Below are 16,696 nucleotides of genomic sequence, written 5' to 3'. Positions count from 1 at the left end.
CTGAACTCTCCCTACCCGGACCAGAGAGAAAGCCAGTTCAGTGCACTGACAGCCAGGAGACCTGGGGTGCCTTTTACCAAAATTCCAGGAGTGATAACCCAGGACAAACACAGGAGCTGGGACTGTGGGGGCAAGCAGGTGGACCTAGGCAGCAAGTGCAGAACTGGCTGTTAAAGCCAAGGATGCCTAGGTAAGAAGAGAGGAAACGCTGGAGCTCAGATCCATGCTATGTCGGGCTTCTAGAATGGGCCTGCCAGGAGCTGACGGGTATCACCTTTGAGCCGTGGCACTAGAAAACATAGACATTCTATTTTGTGAATCCTGTTCTTTCTGGATAGATTGAAAACAATTTTATTTCTCCACATTGCAAGTAAAACTCTTTAAGTGGACTTGACCTTGCAAAAGTCATCAAGACACCTTGAAAGGCCTTTTGTGATAAATGTGGCATAAGAAGAACATTTAAGGCTCAGGCTAGTGGTACAGAAAACTTAGCTGTGGGCAGCTTGACTCTTGTTCATATTTCTAGAGTCCTGCCTTCTATATGATGGCTAGACTTTGAGCTGTAGCTAAGGCATATTATTGTTAGTTCTCTGACAATGGCAGTGGTGTTCTGATTCATTAGATGTTTTGATTAATGATTTGGATGAAGCCAGAGGTATCATACCCACCACACGGGAGAATAAAGCGAAGTCGGGGTGTTGCGGGGGGGCACATATCTAATAAATGACAGTCAGGATCTCTCCTGGAAATGACTAGAGAGTGGAATATGGGCCAAATCTAACATGAAATATTTTGTTTCAGGGTAAATGCAAAACTCTATGTTTCAGCCACCCCACAAGTTTACCAAAAGTAGGGTGCCTCTCTTATAGGTTTGTTTACTTCATAGCACACATCAATTTGCAATTCTGTATCTGTCTGTTCACTTGTTTATGGAAGCCTGCATGGGTATAACTTAAGCCCCGGAGAAGGTAGAGATAACATCTGCTGATTTCCTGGCTGCATTCCCAGTGTGTGGACTGCGCAACCCAGCAAGCACTCAGGACACATTTACTGAATGAACATCTGAATGAAGGATGGAGGAGAATATGACTTCAAGACAAGTCTTTTAAAGGTCTGGCATTTGTCTTTGCAAGTTCAATGCCAGTTAACGATGCTGGGGCTATCGGAGGTGATCTAGATGTCTAGAATATGGGTTCTGGCCATTTTACCTGATTCTTTCTGTGGGGGTCACCTACCTGCTTCTGAGTGTCCCAATTAAGAGGATCTAAGTTATGGGCTGAATTATGCAACCCCCCATTCCTGCGTTGAAGTCCTAATCCCCAATACCTCTGAATACCGCTGTATTTGGAGTGGGGTCTTTAAGGAGCTAATTAAGTGAGAACAGGGTCACTAGTGTCCTAATCAAATATGACTAGCTCTGATTAGGACACAGACACAGAAAGAGGAAAGATGATGTGAAGACACAGAAGACAGCCACTTGCAAGCCAAGGCGAGAGGCTTTAAAGAAGCCAACCTTACCTACACCTTGATCTTGGACTTCCAGCCTTCAGGACTCTGAGCTAACTTTTGTTGTTTACCCTGCCCAGTTGGTGGTACTTTATTGTGGCAGCCCTAGCAAACTCATACCTATAAGTAACTACTTAACCAACCGAGAGTGCATAATTTAACAGTGAGGCGAATTAAGAGGGCAGTGAACACTTTCTTCAAATATCTGAACAATTATTACAAAGAAGAAAACACAAGGGAAAACTTTCTGACAAAAAGGGACATCCATGGGGCACCTGGGTTGGTTGAGTGACTGCCTTTGGTTCAGGTCATGGTCCCAGAGTTCCGAGACTGAGTCCTGCATTGGGCTCCCAGCTCCATAGGAAGTCTGCTTCTGTCTCTGACCTTTTCCCCTTTCATGTTCTCTCTCTCTCTCTCTCTCAATTAAAAAAAAAAAAAAAGGAGAGGGACATCCAAAAATGGAATGCACGAGCACTCCAATATATAATTTACTTATTTACTGAATTTATTGTTTACTGGTTGACTCCTCTGACTAAAGGTAAGCTCCAACAAGACAAGCACAAGGTAGGTGCTCAATAAATACACCAAGTGAATGAATTCCACCAGAGGAACAGAGTTTCCTGTTACTGAAGGCATTGGAACCGAAGCCAGACACACCCTCTATAAGGATATTACTGAGAAGTTTCTTGCAGAGGACACAGGGTCCTTTTTCAAAGTTGAAATTTCTTTAATCTGATTCTACTATTGATGAATGAAATACAGGTACTTCTCATAATAAAGGTCCACCTTTAAACATCTGTCTCCCTATACAGACTCTAGTCAAAGTATCAAGACCATTCAACTTACATATTACATTTCTTCAGCCTGAAGGCATTATCTACCCATTGTATCTCCTGATACAAGATAAAAACACAAATTTTAAGTATCATTTATTGTAAGTTATTTTCTGAAGTCAGCCCTTAAGGTAGATAGACATTTCTATTACTTAAATATGTTTAATTTACAGCAGGAGATCCAACAGCAGAAGACTGTAGAATCTTAATAAATGTGTAATAAAGAATAATTAATAATATTAAAAATTATCATCTTCTTCTTAGCCTCCCAAGAGCAGTGGCAGATGGCGAATTCTGGCTGTGCTAATTCTGGCTGTGCCTGTGGCTGCCCATAGATCTTTCAAGAAGCCAGCATTCAAAGAACAGAGTGAAACTCACAAGAGTCCCATGAATTTTGCCGTTGTTTCAAAGGTTCTTTTGGCATAGACTCTGCTCTAACAGATGAACCTGTAGACTTTCAATCATGGCAATCCAGTTTCAAAAAAAAAAAAAAAAATCACCAGACGATCTTACAGAGATTTTGAAAAATAGACCTGTCCTTGAATGCAAAAGAGTAGGAGGACAGGACGCTCTCCTACTTTCACACCATTGAAGAATTTGAGTACCACAGTTAAGCTTTTAGGACTTTCACATAGCTCAGAAGTACTGAGGTGAGAGCATCATGATGTTCAGGTCATTGAAAAGCACAGACATTTTCAGTCAATAAGAGCTGTGTTTCATAATTCATTTTGGCAGATGTTTCACATTTGCCTGATCCCATAAACTTTATTTCCAACTTTCTACAAGTCTGCCAGGTGCCAAGAGCAATACTACATATGGAGCCAAGATGGCAACTTCTACAACCCAACATATGTCTAGGTCTGCTGTACCTATGCTTTTGTGTTTATGTTCTAGCCGTACCTCCAAAATATTTATTTTCATAAGAAATATTAACACTCTAAATGGAACCAAAGAAATGATGAACACCAATTCGCAACCATGTGGGAAAACAATGCTATGAAATAGACGGTGGTAAGTCGAACTGCTTACAGTCCTAGATAGCTAGCAGTGATCAGTACTGTGTTGAATAGATCCTACCAGTTGAATTTCCCACACAAATCCCATAGTCCTGACGTCAGCATGATGGCATGGGTAGAGACACACTGTTGACAAAAAGGAGCTGCTCAGAATCGAGCTCTCTGGTTCATCTCTATCTTCATCACTGGAAAAGCAAGGCTGGTGGGAGGCAGGACTATCATATAAAAGGGGACTTGAGGGTTTCAAGGGTCTCCAGAAATGTCTGCTCTTCTGTCCAGCAGTTTGCAAACTGCTCTGTGAATCATTTTTAAAGAGGGGTTTGAAGGAAAGGGTTACCCTGGCTTGTGACAAAGCTCCGAGGATGGGAAAATTGTACCAGATTAGAAATTGGAACATCTGTGCCCCAGTCCAAACTCCACAATTAGCCAGTTGGTGACCCTGAGCAGGTCATTTGGGTACAAAACTCTTCAGGCTCCTGCTCATATGAAAATAGGAACATAAACTCTAAAAAAACAATAAATAAATAAATAAATAAATAAATACTGGATATATTAATTAACTAGATAGGGGAATCCTTCTACAATGTATATTGAATCACCATAATGCACACTTGAATGATCTTAAAATTTTGCGTGTCAACTATACCTCAATAAAGCTGAAATTAAAAAAATACATACCACTTAGGACTGTAATAAAGATAGAAAGAGATAATATATGCACATAGCATGTAAAGGGCATCATAATGATATTAATAGGTTATACTAATGATAGTATTTTTTGAGAGATTGCTATGTGCCCTCAACTGTGCTAAGCACTTTTCACGCATCAACTTACTTAATTCTTGTAATAACTCTATGAGTTTGTAATATTATCCTTATTTTGTAGTTGAAGAAACAGAAGTTTAAAGAACCCAAGGACACTCATGAAATATTTGCCTGGCTGATGAGATGTAGTTTTTATGAACTTAAGTAGTTCCATGATTGAACACAAATTATACCTAACTTTAAAGAGGTGGAATATCTTATTTTAATCTAACAAGATTGACTATTAAGTACCTCTTTGTGCCACATAATGGACTACTTTACATGCTATTGCATTTGATCCAAAGACCTGTGTGCGTATGCTTGTGAAAGAGGTACTGTCCCTATTTTAAAGATGGGAAAACTGAGGTTCATTAGGGGTGAGTGATTGCCTAAGGTGGCAGCCCTTAAATTTTGATTCTAAAGCAGGCATAGCTCAGCCTTCCTCTAACTTTGTGTTCCAATCTACTTAAACATGAGTTAACTGAATGAAGGCAATTAAAAAGAATAGACTATAAAAATAAAATAATACCAAAAGTTAACATTTTCTCTTTTCTCATTCTTGCTTTTGGATACTTACTTAACATCACTACTAAGCATTCCACTCAAAATCTGACCACTTAAGGGGAATATTTTTTCAAGATGAAACATACAGTTAACATCAGGTCTTTTTTTTTTTTTAAGATTTTATTTAGGGGCGCCTGGGTGGCTCAGTGGGTTAAGCCGCTGCCTTCGGCTCGGGTCATGATCTCAGGGTCCCGGGATTGAGTCCCGCATTGAGCTGTCTGTTCAGCAGGGAGCCTGCTTCCTCCTCTCTCTCTGCCTCTTTGCCTACTTGTGATCTCTGTCAAATAAATAAATAAAATCTTAAAAAAAAAAAAAAGGATTTTATTTATTTATTTAACAGACAGGGAGGGAGAACAGGGGGAGTAGCAGACTCCCTGCTGACCAGGGAGCCCAAAGTGGGGCTTGATCCCAGGACCCTGGTCCTCTCTGCCCAGGTCTCTTACTCTGTGCAAAGACATCCTTATCCAACACAATACCTGATTATTAGCTTTAATTATTATTGGTTCTAGATGTGCAGCTCATCTCTCCAAATGGACAATAATGGCGATAAGCTGTCTTTATTGTTTTATTGTTTTTCTCTACTTTATTGTACTCAAGAAGCTGTCAATAGTCTTATAACAATGGAAGAGTATATATTTTTTTAAAAAGTGAAGACACCAGAGTCTGTAAATTGTTGCTAACATCTATTCTCTGGCACCTTAATGATCTAAAAATTCAACAAAGCAAGATAACTTTCTGTAACTAGGCATAGATCACTGGGTATTTTCTAGGTTTGTACAATCCGGCATTTAATATTTAATAGCCTTATCTTAACAATGAAGTTTGATAAAATTGGTATATATTATTCATGAAAGCACGTTCAGTTCCTTTGAAAATAAGGTAGGTGTTCATGAATTGTTATTCATTCAACAGACAGTCCTGAACACCTGTGAATTGCCTGACACTGTGTGGGACCTCTGGACACAGTGCTATATGGTCTTGACCCTCAATAGGAGTCAGAATGTAAGAAGATATAATAATTTGGGCACCTGGGTGGCTCAGTGGGTTAAAGCCTCTGCCTTCCGCTCAGGTCATGATCTCAGGGTCCTGGAATCGAGCCCCACATCGGGCTCTGCTCAGCGGGGAGCCTGCTTCCTCCTCTTTCTCTGCCTGCTTCTCTGCCTACTTGTGATCTCTGTCAAATAAATAAATAAAATCTTTAAAAAAAGAAGATATAATAATTTATACCATCAAGATATATTTATTAAAAAATGGGACTCCAAAGAAGGATAAAATGGACCCCTGCCCTTAAGTGTTTATAATAGAACTAATTATGCAAACACTGTATGCGGCTTTTTACACACAGGAATATCCTGACACCAAACACCCTGAATTTCACAGAGAAAGTATGTATATTTCATGTAATTTCCAGGAGGTGCCTGCTGGGGGGTCGCTAGGCCAATGGTTCAATTAAAGAAGAGATTTAGGCTGAAACACAGAGACAAAGGAAGGACAAGGCATAAGGAGTGATGGGACTGAGAGAGAAAGGTGACATGGGGAATATTCACACAAAGGCTATAACCGAGCTGACTGATTTTGTATCAGTATCAAAATTAGAGTCCCATACACATATATCCAGTAAGTAACTATAATCCAGATTCATTTGAGGCAGTTCTGCAACTTTATGTTTAAAGCAATTTTATAGTAAGTCCAGATAAGATCCTATGAATTCCAAATAGAAAACTCTTTGTTTTAATGGATGATTAAATGGGTGATTTAATGGTTGATTCTGGATTTTTGGATTAATATTTTATGTTCACATAAGAAAGTTTAGGCAGGAACTGAGTGGCACTTCAATAAGGCTAAATAAAATCACATTGGTTAGGCTATAAGATCTGGTGAATTAATGACTGTAACAAAAGCTACAGCTCAAAACTTATTTTATTGGGGAAAAAGTGCTAATTCACAATTTTTTTTTTTAATGTATTACTAGCTAACCAGGCATTTTGTACACAAACCTAACCCTGGCTATTTTTGGAGTACTAAATGATATCTTTTTGGAGAGACAAACAGTTTCAAGTTTTCCTTTTTTTTTTTTAAAGGTTCATTTGAGTTTAAGAAAGCTGATCCAACCTAATGGGTTGTCATTTTTGCATCTCCCTAACTGCATTGTCGTGGGCCACTTCTAAGATGGAGAGCATCCTGGCCCACTGTCCATTTCCGAAGTGACGCTTGCTGCCAGGTGGCATCCCTCAGCGAGCTTAATCTATGCAACTAGGCCACTCTGTCCTGGCCCTGCCATGACACTTGCTGATGTTCGGGTGACAAGATTGGATTTACTGTGTTCTTAACAGTGTTCTTATAAGTCAACTATGTAACTCACATTCTAGAATATTCTGGGAAACAAAGCAACCTACAGGGGAGGGCTTTTGTCATGCACAAATAAGGCAATTGTCAAAGCCAGGAAGCATTTTCTCCCCCTGGCCTCTGCTCTTAAAAGAATTTGTTTTACATGATTAAGGATTTATCTCAAAATGCTCTCATGTGCTAGGTAGAATGAGGATGTCAGCACACCCTTAGGAGCAGACAGTCTTCCATTAAATGCTATCTTAGAGACAAGCCAGAAAGCTCTCTAGGGTTTGTTTTCAGTGGTATGCTTCTCTCCTCTTTCCAAAGGAAACATAAAACTCACAAAATACATGTCAGGAAGCAAAATACAATCTAGGTATTTCAAAAAGAATGTAAAAGTAATTATCAGAAAATGGCCTCATGTATTTATTAAAGCTGCATTATAAAAGATAATTACAATAACACCTGGTAGAAGATAACACATTCCGGGTTAATGAGGGCAGGACTATACACTATACACTATCTCGTTTAAGATTCTTTATATGTTTTAAGCAGAGAAAAAATTAAATTTATTTTTCAAAGTAGGAAACCAAGACTCTGAAAGACCAGTTCCTCCTTCAAAACAGTGGTAGAAAGAAGCCACCAAGGTGAAAGTCCATTCCCTCTATTTGAAGGGGTGGTGACCTCCCAGGAGGACTGCTTGCCTGGGACACACTCCCATCAAACTGCCCATGGCAAGTGAGGGGCTCCAAGGACAGACCCAGGGGAGTGCGTGCCTCCAGGAAGACATGGTGGTGGTGGCGAAGCCCCGGAAGATGAAGTCCCAAGTCCTAAGCCTGACTGAATCCTGCTCTGTCACATTCTAGCCACATGAGTGGGAAAATCACTAAACCCCTGTGCCTCAGTTTTCTGTAAAATGGGGTACCAAATACAGCATCTATCTCAAACGATCACTATGAGGATTATACTAATACATGGTAAAAATTCAAAAATCCTATCCATCCCTATTATTTCTTTTTGCAAGGACTGGGAAGCTCTCTCATCACCAAATACAATTCTAATATAAAAAAAATGAATAAATAAACCAATTCAGGAGACTCAATGGTAGAGCCAAAACAGGAAACAGGATCTGATCATAAATGTTAAAAACGTATGGGCATCCGCACAGATCACACGATTTTACACTGCTTCATGCATTTATGTTCTAGACACAAGCTGAGACTCACAGGGAAGGACAGAGAGATCCTCACCCAAGAAATGTCCCAACCAGAGAACAAGCCTGCAGAGGGAGGGTTCCCTCCTGGGGGCGATGTCTGCTTGTCTTTACATTTTCTGTAGCACTTGGCTATCTGTTCTAATTATTATATTATATGCTTGGGTAGATGTTTTTTTAAAAAAACAAAACTCATTTGTTTTCCTGTTATTTCTTCATATTGTAATACCCTTTTAAGAAAGTCACAAAAGAGGGTGCCTGGGTGGCTCAGTCGTTCAGCATATGCCTTCGCCTCAGGTCATGATCACAGGGTTCTGAGATCGAGCCCCACATCAGGCTCCCTGCTTGGTGGGAGGCCTGCTTCTCCCTCTCCCCCTCCCTCTGCTTCTGTTCCCTCTCTCACTCTCTCACTGTCTCTCTCTGTGTCAAATAAATAAATAAAATCTTTAAAAAAAGAAAAAAAAAGAAAGAAAGAAAGTCACAAAAGGTTGCAGACTTGAGTTTCTGGGAATAATTCCCAAGACCGACTTTCTCATCATACATGGTAAGAACAAAAATCACTTCTAATTCATCTTTTGCAATTTTCTGTGTGTTCTTTTTTTTTAAACACTGAAACATCCCATATACCATTAAGTGGTACAAACATCAGTGATCTCCATACAGAGATTATATGAATTACTAAAATATACCTTTTAACTTGTGAAGTCTGTATTGTCCTTAGTGCCGCTGGTTTGTAAAGATACAGGCGGTTACTTCTAGAGAAGTTTGATAATTAAGGTCTAGTGCTAAGAAAGCATTATAAGAACACACATTCCCCCTCATTGTAGCTCATATCATTACAATAGATAATAAGTATACATTTAGAAATGCCCTCTTCTAAGCGCGCACACCACATCCTACAGGAGAGAGCTCTTCATTGGCAAGGGTTCTCTTCTGAAAGTTAGTTGTATTCTGTTAGCCAGCTGGTAGGCCTGGACACCAATCTGCACCAGCTCAGGGCCTCGTGCCCGCTTCCCGACCTGGCAGCCTGTGGCTCTGACGTGAATCTCAAGTCCATTTGTCTGACCCAGGAACGTGGGCCAGGTCCTGGGAGCCAAGTTTCACATGGGCCTTGGCAACAAAGAATCTCACTGCTATGGCTTGGACCCTGAACCTCAGCATTCAGACTTTCGCTTAGGCTCCTATCATCCACTCCCATCTCAACAGTGCCAAACCACACTGCTGAGGCTGGTCGAGCAGGAAGACACTTCATTTCCCCCATCAAAATGAACGGGGCCACAGGATCTTGGTGCAGGAGGTACAAAGCATGACAGAGGCAGCCCAGGGCCCTTTCCTCACCCCCACACCCAACCCCGACTGCTCTGACAAAAAGAGCCTTCCCCAAGCAAACATGTGGCTCACACCTTTGGAAGAGTCAGATTCCTTAAGACCGCTCCATGCTTCTGAACCTCCCAGGGATGAGGAGCTCCGCATTCTGGAATCCACAACACAGGGGTTGCACAGATTTCAATCCACATCAACCCCTCCGGGGGACAGAGGAAACAGCCACAGGGAGCTTCTCTTCTCCTCAGCTGTGGCAGTGACACCTACTGGCAGCCAGTAATAAAACACCCAAGTGGAGTGATGGTTGTTGGATGCCATTGGCCTGTTTAAGACCACCCTGCTTAGGGGTAATGGAGGTGGATTTCAAAGTCCCAATCTGTGAAATTGTGCTCATTCCAAACCCTTATATTTGAAATGCATTTTTGTATCCTTATATCATATATGTCTAACGCTAACCCTGGGAGGTGATGGTGATGTCATGATGAAGTTACGTTCTCATGAAAAAAAAAAAGTCTCCTTAATTATGTCACTTTTTCCCCCAAAAGACGATGCTATAGACAGAATTTCTAACATTTCCCCTGGAAAGCCATCTGTTCTAAACCCCAGAACCTGTGAATTTGATGGGCTATCACTCCCCAAGATCATGTTATGTAATGTCATGTTATATGGCAGAAAGGACATTAAAATAGGGAGATTATCCAAGTGGGTCTGATCTAATCACCTGAGTGACATGAAGTAGAGAGCCTCCTCAGGCTGGAGACAGAAGAAGAAAGCAGAAGATTGGAAGCACAAGGTGCCTCAATGAACCATTGCAGGCTTGAAGATAGAAGGGGCCACATGAAAAGGAAAAGCCTAGAAGGACACCGGGATCTCAGTTCTACAACTGCAATGACCTGGATTCTTCCAACAACCTGAATGAGCCTGAAAATGGATTTGTCTCAGGTGTCTCCAGATAAGAGCCCAGCTCAGCCAAAATCTTGATTTTGGCCTATGAGACTTTGAGCAGACATCAAGCATTGACCCATGCTCACTCCTCACCCCAGGAAACTGTGAAATAATAAGTAGACGTTTTCAACTACTAAGATGGGGGAGGGGGGTCCCTGGGGGGTGCAGTTCATTGAGCACTGGACTCTTGGTTTGGCTCAGGTTGTGATCTTAGGGTCATAAGATTAAGTCCAGTGTTGGGCTCCTTGCTCAGTGGGAGTCTGCTTAGGACTCTCCCTCTCCAACCGCCCCTTACCCCTGTTCCCACATGAGCAGACACTCTTTCTCTCAAATAAATAAATTAAAAAAAAAAAAATAGTAAATTGCTAAGTTGGTGGCAACTTTTCACACAATAATAGGAAACTAATACAGATGATTATAAAATTTTGGGGTTATCTGAAAGTGGAAACTCCAGAATTAGGACTCTATGCTCTTTCTCTCTCTCTCTCTTTCACACACACACACACACACACACACACACACACACACACACCACCATCTTCACCTTGTCCTAAATCCTACTCGGAGCTATTTGTCATACTTCTCTGCTCCCTTGTTATTGTGGGTCCCACTCACCTCCTTCACTGTCATTATCTTCTCTCTGGAGTCTTCGCGGGTTTCCCTGCCTCTGTTGTCCCACTCTCTTCTCTAATGCTCGGCAATGCTGCTAAATTTGGTTTCCCAATATTGCAGTCCCAGACACTGTTCTCTAGAAGAATGCGGACAGAATGACATTCACGGTGGCAGGAGTAATAATAATAATAATAGGACAATGTAGTGAGTTTTCTCATAAAGCTAAATATTTTACACTTGAAGAACTTCTAGCTTTTTTCGGTGAGGTGTTCTTTTTTTTTTTTTTTTAATGAAATGATTATAATGAAGGTAGGTTGCAGCCTACATGGTCATAAATTCTTCCCATTCTTTCTTTCTTCCCTGTTTGTTGGTGCCTTTGCAATGTAACTTAGCAGCTCCTCCAAGAGCAGGAATCTATTTTGTCTCCACCCTCTGAATCTGGGCTTACCCCTGTGACTTGCTATGAGCAATGGGACTTGGGCGCTGGGCCTTTCTCTTTTGCTGTGAGAACCCTTCGACCACCACGTGAACATGCCCTGGCTGGCTGCTGGGGATTAAAGACCGTATGGAGAGAGGCCCTCTCTCCTCAGTCCAACCCTGTGAATCAGAGCATCCTGGCCATCCAGCCCCAGGCAAGCAGGTCCAGAGAGGAGGGGCCAGAGAAACATGACAATAATAAATGTATGCTGTCATAAGCCCCCAACTTTGGGGGTGTTTCTTAGGCAGGAAACTCATACAATAGCAGAAAATGATTTGAGGTAGTTTTAAATATACATATTCTTATTTAGAAAATTAAAAAGTAAACAAACTCTTTGTAAATGCTTTTAATTTTCTGAACATTTAACTGGTCCAAGAAATCCTGAAAAATCTCAGAACCACTGCCTGAACCCACAGCTCCAAATAGGTCTTTCTTTGTCTTGCTCCAAAGGCCATGAAAACCGCTCTGCAGAGAAAGCTTTGGATGCCTATTTATAGAGAAAGATTTTTTCTGCTTGATAAATGATATCAGGCTGGGGAAGGAGAGCAGAGGAGGAGCAGTGGGTTGAGTGGATAAAGCCGCATCCACGAGGCGGTGGAAACCGAGGCTGGAACACTAGGGTTGAGGTGAAAGGACATGCTGTCAAGAGCCCAGGGAACGGCAGAGAAGCCTGTTAACCCAGATCTATGTTTCTTGTTTTCTGGAGAGAACGCCTGCTGGCAGACATCGCCCTTTGTTCTTTGCCTTCTCTGGAATAATGCTCCACTATATCCCAAGAGTATCCTCATCACTGCTCCCTCTACATCCCCCCACCCCCGCTGACTCAGCTCTACCCTGAGTAGAGCTCCTGTCCTTCTAGTGTGCACGACTTCCAGTTCTGGACACTACTAAGCCAGAGACAGAGAGCACTACCTACCTACCTACGGAGCAGCAGTGTTTTCTACCAAGTGAGCCTGCAGGTCTGAAGCTCCTCCCGGGACAGGCCAGTGCAGCTGCCATCCCCGCTGGGAAGTTATTGCACAGTGAATTCAGAGCCAGCACAGGTGCATGGACCATGTGCTCTCTGAAAAGAAACCACTTAGTTGCTTGCTTAACTATATTCTCTTGATTTTCATTGGATCAATTTTTTTTCCTCTCAAGTTGCCAATTTTACTGCATTTGGACCAAATTTGAAACAAAAGACTGAATTGGTAAAAACATGGGGAGGGGCTTCTGCTTTGGGTAATGTAGAGAACTTCTCCTCCTCTTGGAAACAAATTAAGTATTCTGGATCAATTATTTAAATTCTTGGACCTAAAATCTAAATGAAGGAATTCTGTGTTAAACAGAACATTGCGGTTGACTTTCTCTCTGGGGGCACTTGCTAGACTGCATAAACTTTAGCTTTGATTTTCATGACCACACAGGGGGCAGGAAAAAAGCCCAGAGTGTGCCCCTGTATGTGGAGGAGTCTAATATGAGCTCATTTCCAACATAAACTTGAGACTGCAAAGGGCTATGTACTCACTGTATGTGAATGGAAAATGACACCCACCTCTATACCAATAGGGTGTGCCAAAAAAAAAAAATACTATGTTTGCAAATCTAGGCACTAAGCAGAGAAGAAAGAATCACTGTAAAAATTTTTGATGCACATGCTGGTTGTCATGTTCGTTTGAAGCTGAATTTCCCACTGCTTAGGTGATCTAAAATATTTCAGGCCAAAAATTTGATTTTGAGAGATACTTGAGTGGTCGTTGTCTCAGGTAGTGTTCTGGGAGAAATAAATGCCATTTGTATGTCTTCTTTGAAAAATGTCTATTCAGGTCCTTTGTCCATTTTTAAAATCAGATCATTTGTTTTTTTCTTTTGGTGTTGAATTATGTAACTTTTTAAATAGATTTTGGATTTTTTTTTTTTTTTTTTTTTTTTTTTTTTTTTTTAGGCAGAGAGAGAGAGGAGGAAGCAGGCTCCCTGCTGAGCAGAGAGCCCGATGCGGGACTCGATCCCAGGACCCTGAGATCATGACCTGAACCAAAGGCAGCGGCTTAACCCACTGAGCCACCCAGGCGCCATAGATTTTGGATATTAACCCCTTAGCAGATAAATCATTTGCAGGTACTCAACATCACTAATCATCATGGAAATCAAAATTAAAACCACAATGAGATATCATCTCACACCTGTCAGAATGGTTAGTATCAAAAAGATACGAAATAACAAGTATTGGTGAGGACATGGAGGAAATGGGACTCTCATGCACTGTTAATGGGAATATAAATGAGTATAACCACTGTGGGAAATTGTCTGGATATTTCTAAAAAAATTAAAAAATAGAATTATCATATGATCCAGTAATTCTACTCCTGGGTATTTACCCAAAGAGAATAAAAAGACTAATTTGAAAAGATGCCTGTACCCCTATATGTACTGCAGCATCACTTACAATAGCCAAGATATAGAAGCAATGCAAGTGCCCACTGATACATGATGGATAAAGAAGGTGAGGTATATATACAATGGAATGTTACACAAAAATGAATGAGATCTTGTCATTTCTGACAACATGGATGGACCTAGTATTATTATGTACTATGGACCTAGTAGTATTATGCTAAGTAAAGTAAGAGAATGACAATTAGCATATGATTTCACTTATATGTAGAATCTAAACAACAACAACAAACAAACAAACAGACTCATAAATACAGAGAACAAACTGATGGCTGCCAGGGGAGGGAGGTAAGGAAATGGGCAAAATAGGTGAAGGAGGATTAAGAGATACAAACTTCCAGTTATAAAATAAGTAAGTCACAGAGATGGGAAGTACAGCATAGTGAATATAGTCAATGACACTGTAATAATGCTGCATAGTGACAATAGTGACTACATTTTGGTGAGATTGCACAATGTATAGAATCATTGAGAATCAGTATGTTGTACACCTGAAACTAATGTAACATTCTATGTCCACTATACTTCAATAATAAAAACTGGGGGGCGGGGGGAAGAAGTGCCAAACCTCTCTAAAGGAATACATCTTTGTCCTGGGTTCAAAGAATTGTCACACATAAAATTCCAAAAAAAATAAGTAGTTCACGGTTAAAAAACAAACAACAAAAAAACCTAACTAGTTAACTTGCTAAATATACAAGAAAACAAGGCATTATAAAGAACAATTAGCAGAGGGGTGCCTGGGGGGCTCAGTGGGTTAAAGCCTCTGCGTTTGGCTCAGGTCATGATCCCAGGGTCCTGGGATGGAGTCCCCTATTGGGCTCTCTGCTCAGCAGGGAGCCTGCTTCCCTTCCTCTCTCTCTGCCTGCCTCTCTGCCTACTTGTGATCTCTGTCAAATAAATAAATAAAATCTTAAAAAAAAAAAAAGAACAATTAGCAGAAACAACAGACAGCAAAATCCCCAAGGATTTCAGATAGTGGAATTAGTAAATACAGACTTCAAAATAACTGTATTTACTATGCTCTTTAAAAAGATCTTATTTATTTATTTGAAAGAGAGAGAGAGATTGATTGAGGGACTAAGTGGGAGGAGGAGCAGAGGTAGAAGCAGACTCCCTGCTCAGTAGGGAGCCCAATGTGGGACTTGATTCCAGGACCCTGGAATCATCACTCGAGTTGAAGTCACACACTTAACTAACTGAACCATCCAGGTGCGCTATATTTGGTATATTTAAATAAATACAAGACAGGTTTGAAAATGTGTTGAGGAAGCCAGAAACATTAAAAGACTTCAAATACATTAGGCGGAGAAACAAATATATTTTAGAAATAAAGACTATAATAACTGAAGTTAGAAATGAACAGATTTAGCAATAAATTCAACACAACTGGAAGAACTGGTGAACTGAAAGATGTATCTGAAGAAATTATGCAGAAGGTAGCACAAACAGAAGAAGAGAAAGGAACTATGAAAGAGACTTAGAGGGGAGCCTGGGTGGCCCAGTTGGTTAAGCATCTGCCTTTGGCTCGGGTCATGATCCCAGGGTTCTGGGATGGAGCCCTGCATCAGGCTCCCTGTTCAGTGGGGAGCCTACTTCTCCAGGGTCCTGGGATCGAGCCCCATGTCGGGCTTTCTGCTCTGCAGGAGCCTGCTTCCTCCCCCCTCTCTCTCTGCCTACTTGTGATTTCTCTCTCTCTGTCAAATAAATAAAATCTTAAAAAAAAAAATGTGAACTCAGAGCTGCCATTTACAACTGTGTTTCTTTATAAATGACATAATCTCTCAAAGTGTTGTTTTTTTTTTCAACTGTAAATTAGAAACAGTGATAGTACCTGACTCTGATTCTTTAACTTTTTTTTTTTTAAAGATTTTATTTATTTATTTGATAGACAGAGATCACAAGTAGGCAGAGAGGCAGGTAGAGAGAGAGAGGAGGAAGCAGGCTCTCACTAAGCAGAGAGCCCGATGCGGGGCTCGATCCCAGGACCCTGAGATCATGACCTGCGCTGAAGGCAGAGGCTTAACCCTCTGAGCCACCCAGGCAACCCCCTGACTCTGATTCTTAGTTTGATAATTAAATAAGGCAATGCATGTGAATGTGTGGTGTGCTATACAAATACTATTATCTTTTATAACTTACACTGCTCCATTACAGCAGCAGGCCTTTTATTTCTATCCAGTAATATTCTGGATATTCTAGAAGTAACAGTAATCTAACCCAGATGCAGAAAATTCAAGTTGAAAACTATTAGCCAAATGATATAGTATGTAGTTTTTTTTTTTTTTTTTTTTTGGTTGGAGCTGAGTCTGAGATTACAACATTCTTTCCCATAAACACTAAAACACTAAGGACTGGGAAAATCAGTAAAAATAGGCAATAATTGAGTTGCAAACAGAATGCCACAGAGAGAGGGTAATTTACATTCCAGAATTTACTTTATTGTGTTAGGTTAGTTTCCACATCATCTATTTATCACTGTCCAGGTAATGAACCTAAAAGAAAGTATTTCCTTCTTGTGACAAGCATATTAAACATCGCTATAGAAAAGAGCACAACCGGAGCGCCTGGGTGGCTCAGTGGGTTAAGCCGCTGCCTTCGGCTCAGGTCATGATCCCAGGGTCCTGGGATCGAGCCCCAC

The 16,696-nt window shown here is 40.9% G+C and overlaps 1 protein-coding gene across 5 annotated transcripts in view; it reads right to left on the bottom strand.

Moving 5' to 3' along the window:
* The window catches only part of FRY (FRY microtubule binding protein), a 433,556-nt gene that overhangs the window by 272,791 nt on the left and 144,069 nt on the right, over positions 1 to 16,696 (bottom strand). The window contains exon 3 of one of the 5 annotated variants that reach the window (XM_045069583.1): positions 11,148 to 11,280. The exons of the other annotated variants lie outside the window; for them this stretch is intronic. The gene's annotated coding sequence lies outside the window, so the exon portion shown is untranslated. The remainder of the gene's footprint in view (positions 1 to 11,147; positions 11,281 to 16,696) is intronic. 5 annotated transcript variants of the gene reach the window in all.

The sequence above is a fragment of the Mustela putorius genome, unplaced genomic scaffold, assembly GCF_011764305.1.
Source record: "Mustela putorius furo isolate JIRA1106 unplaced genomic scaffold, ASM1176430v1.1 tig00003942_pilon_pilon_pilon, whole genome shotgun sequence".
Lineage (NCBI taxonomy): Eukaryota > Metazoa > Chordata > Mammalia > Carnivora > Mustelidae > Mustela > Mustela putorius.
This window is presented reverse-complemented; position numbering and strand designations above follow the sequence as displayed.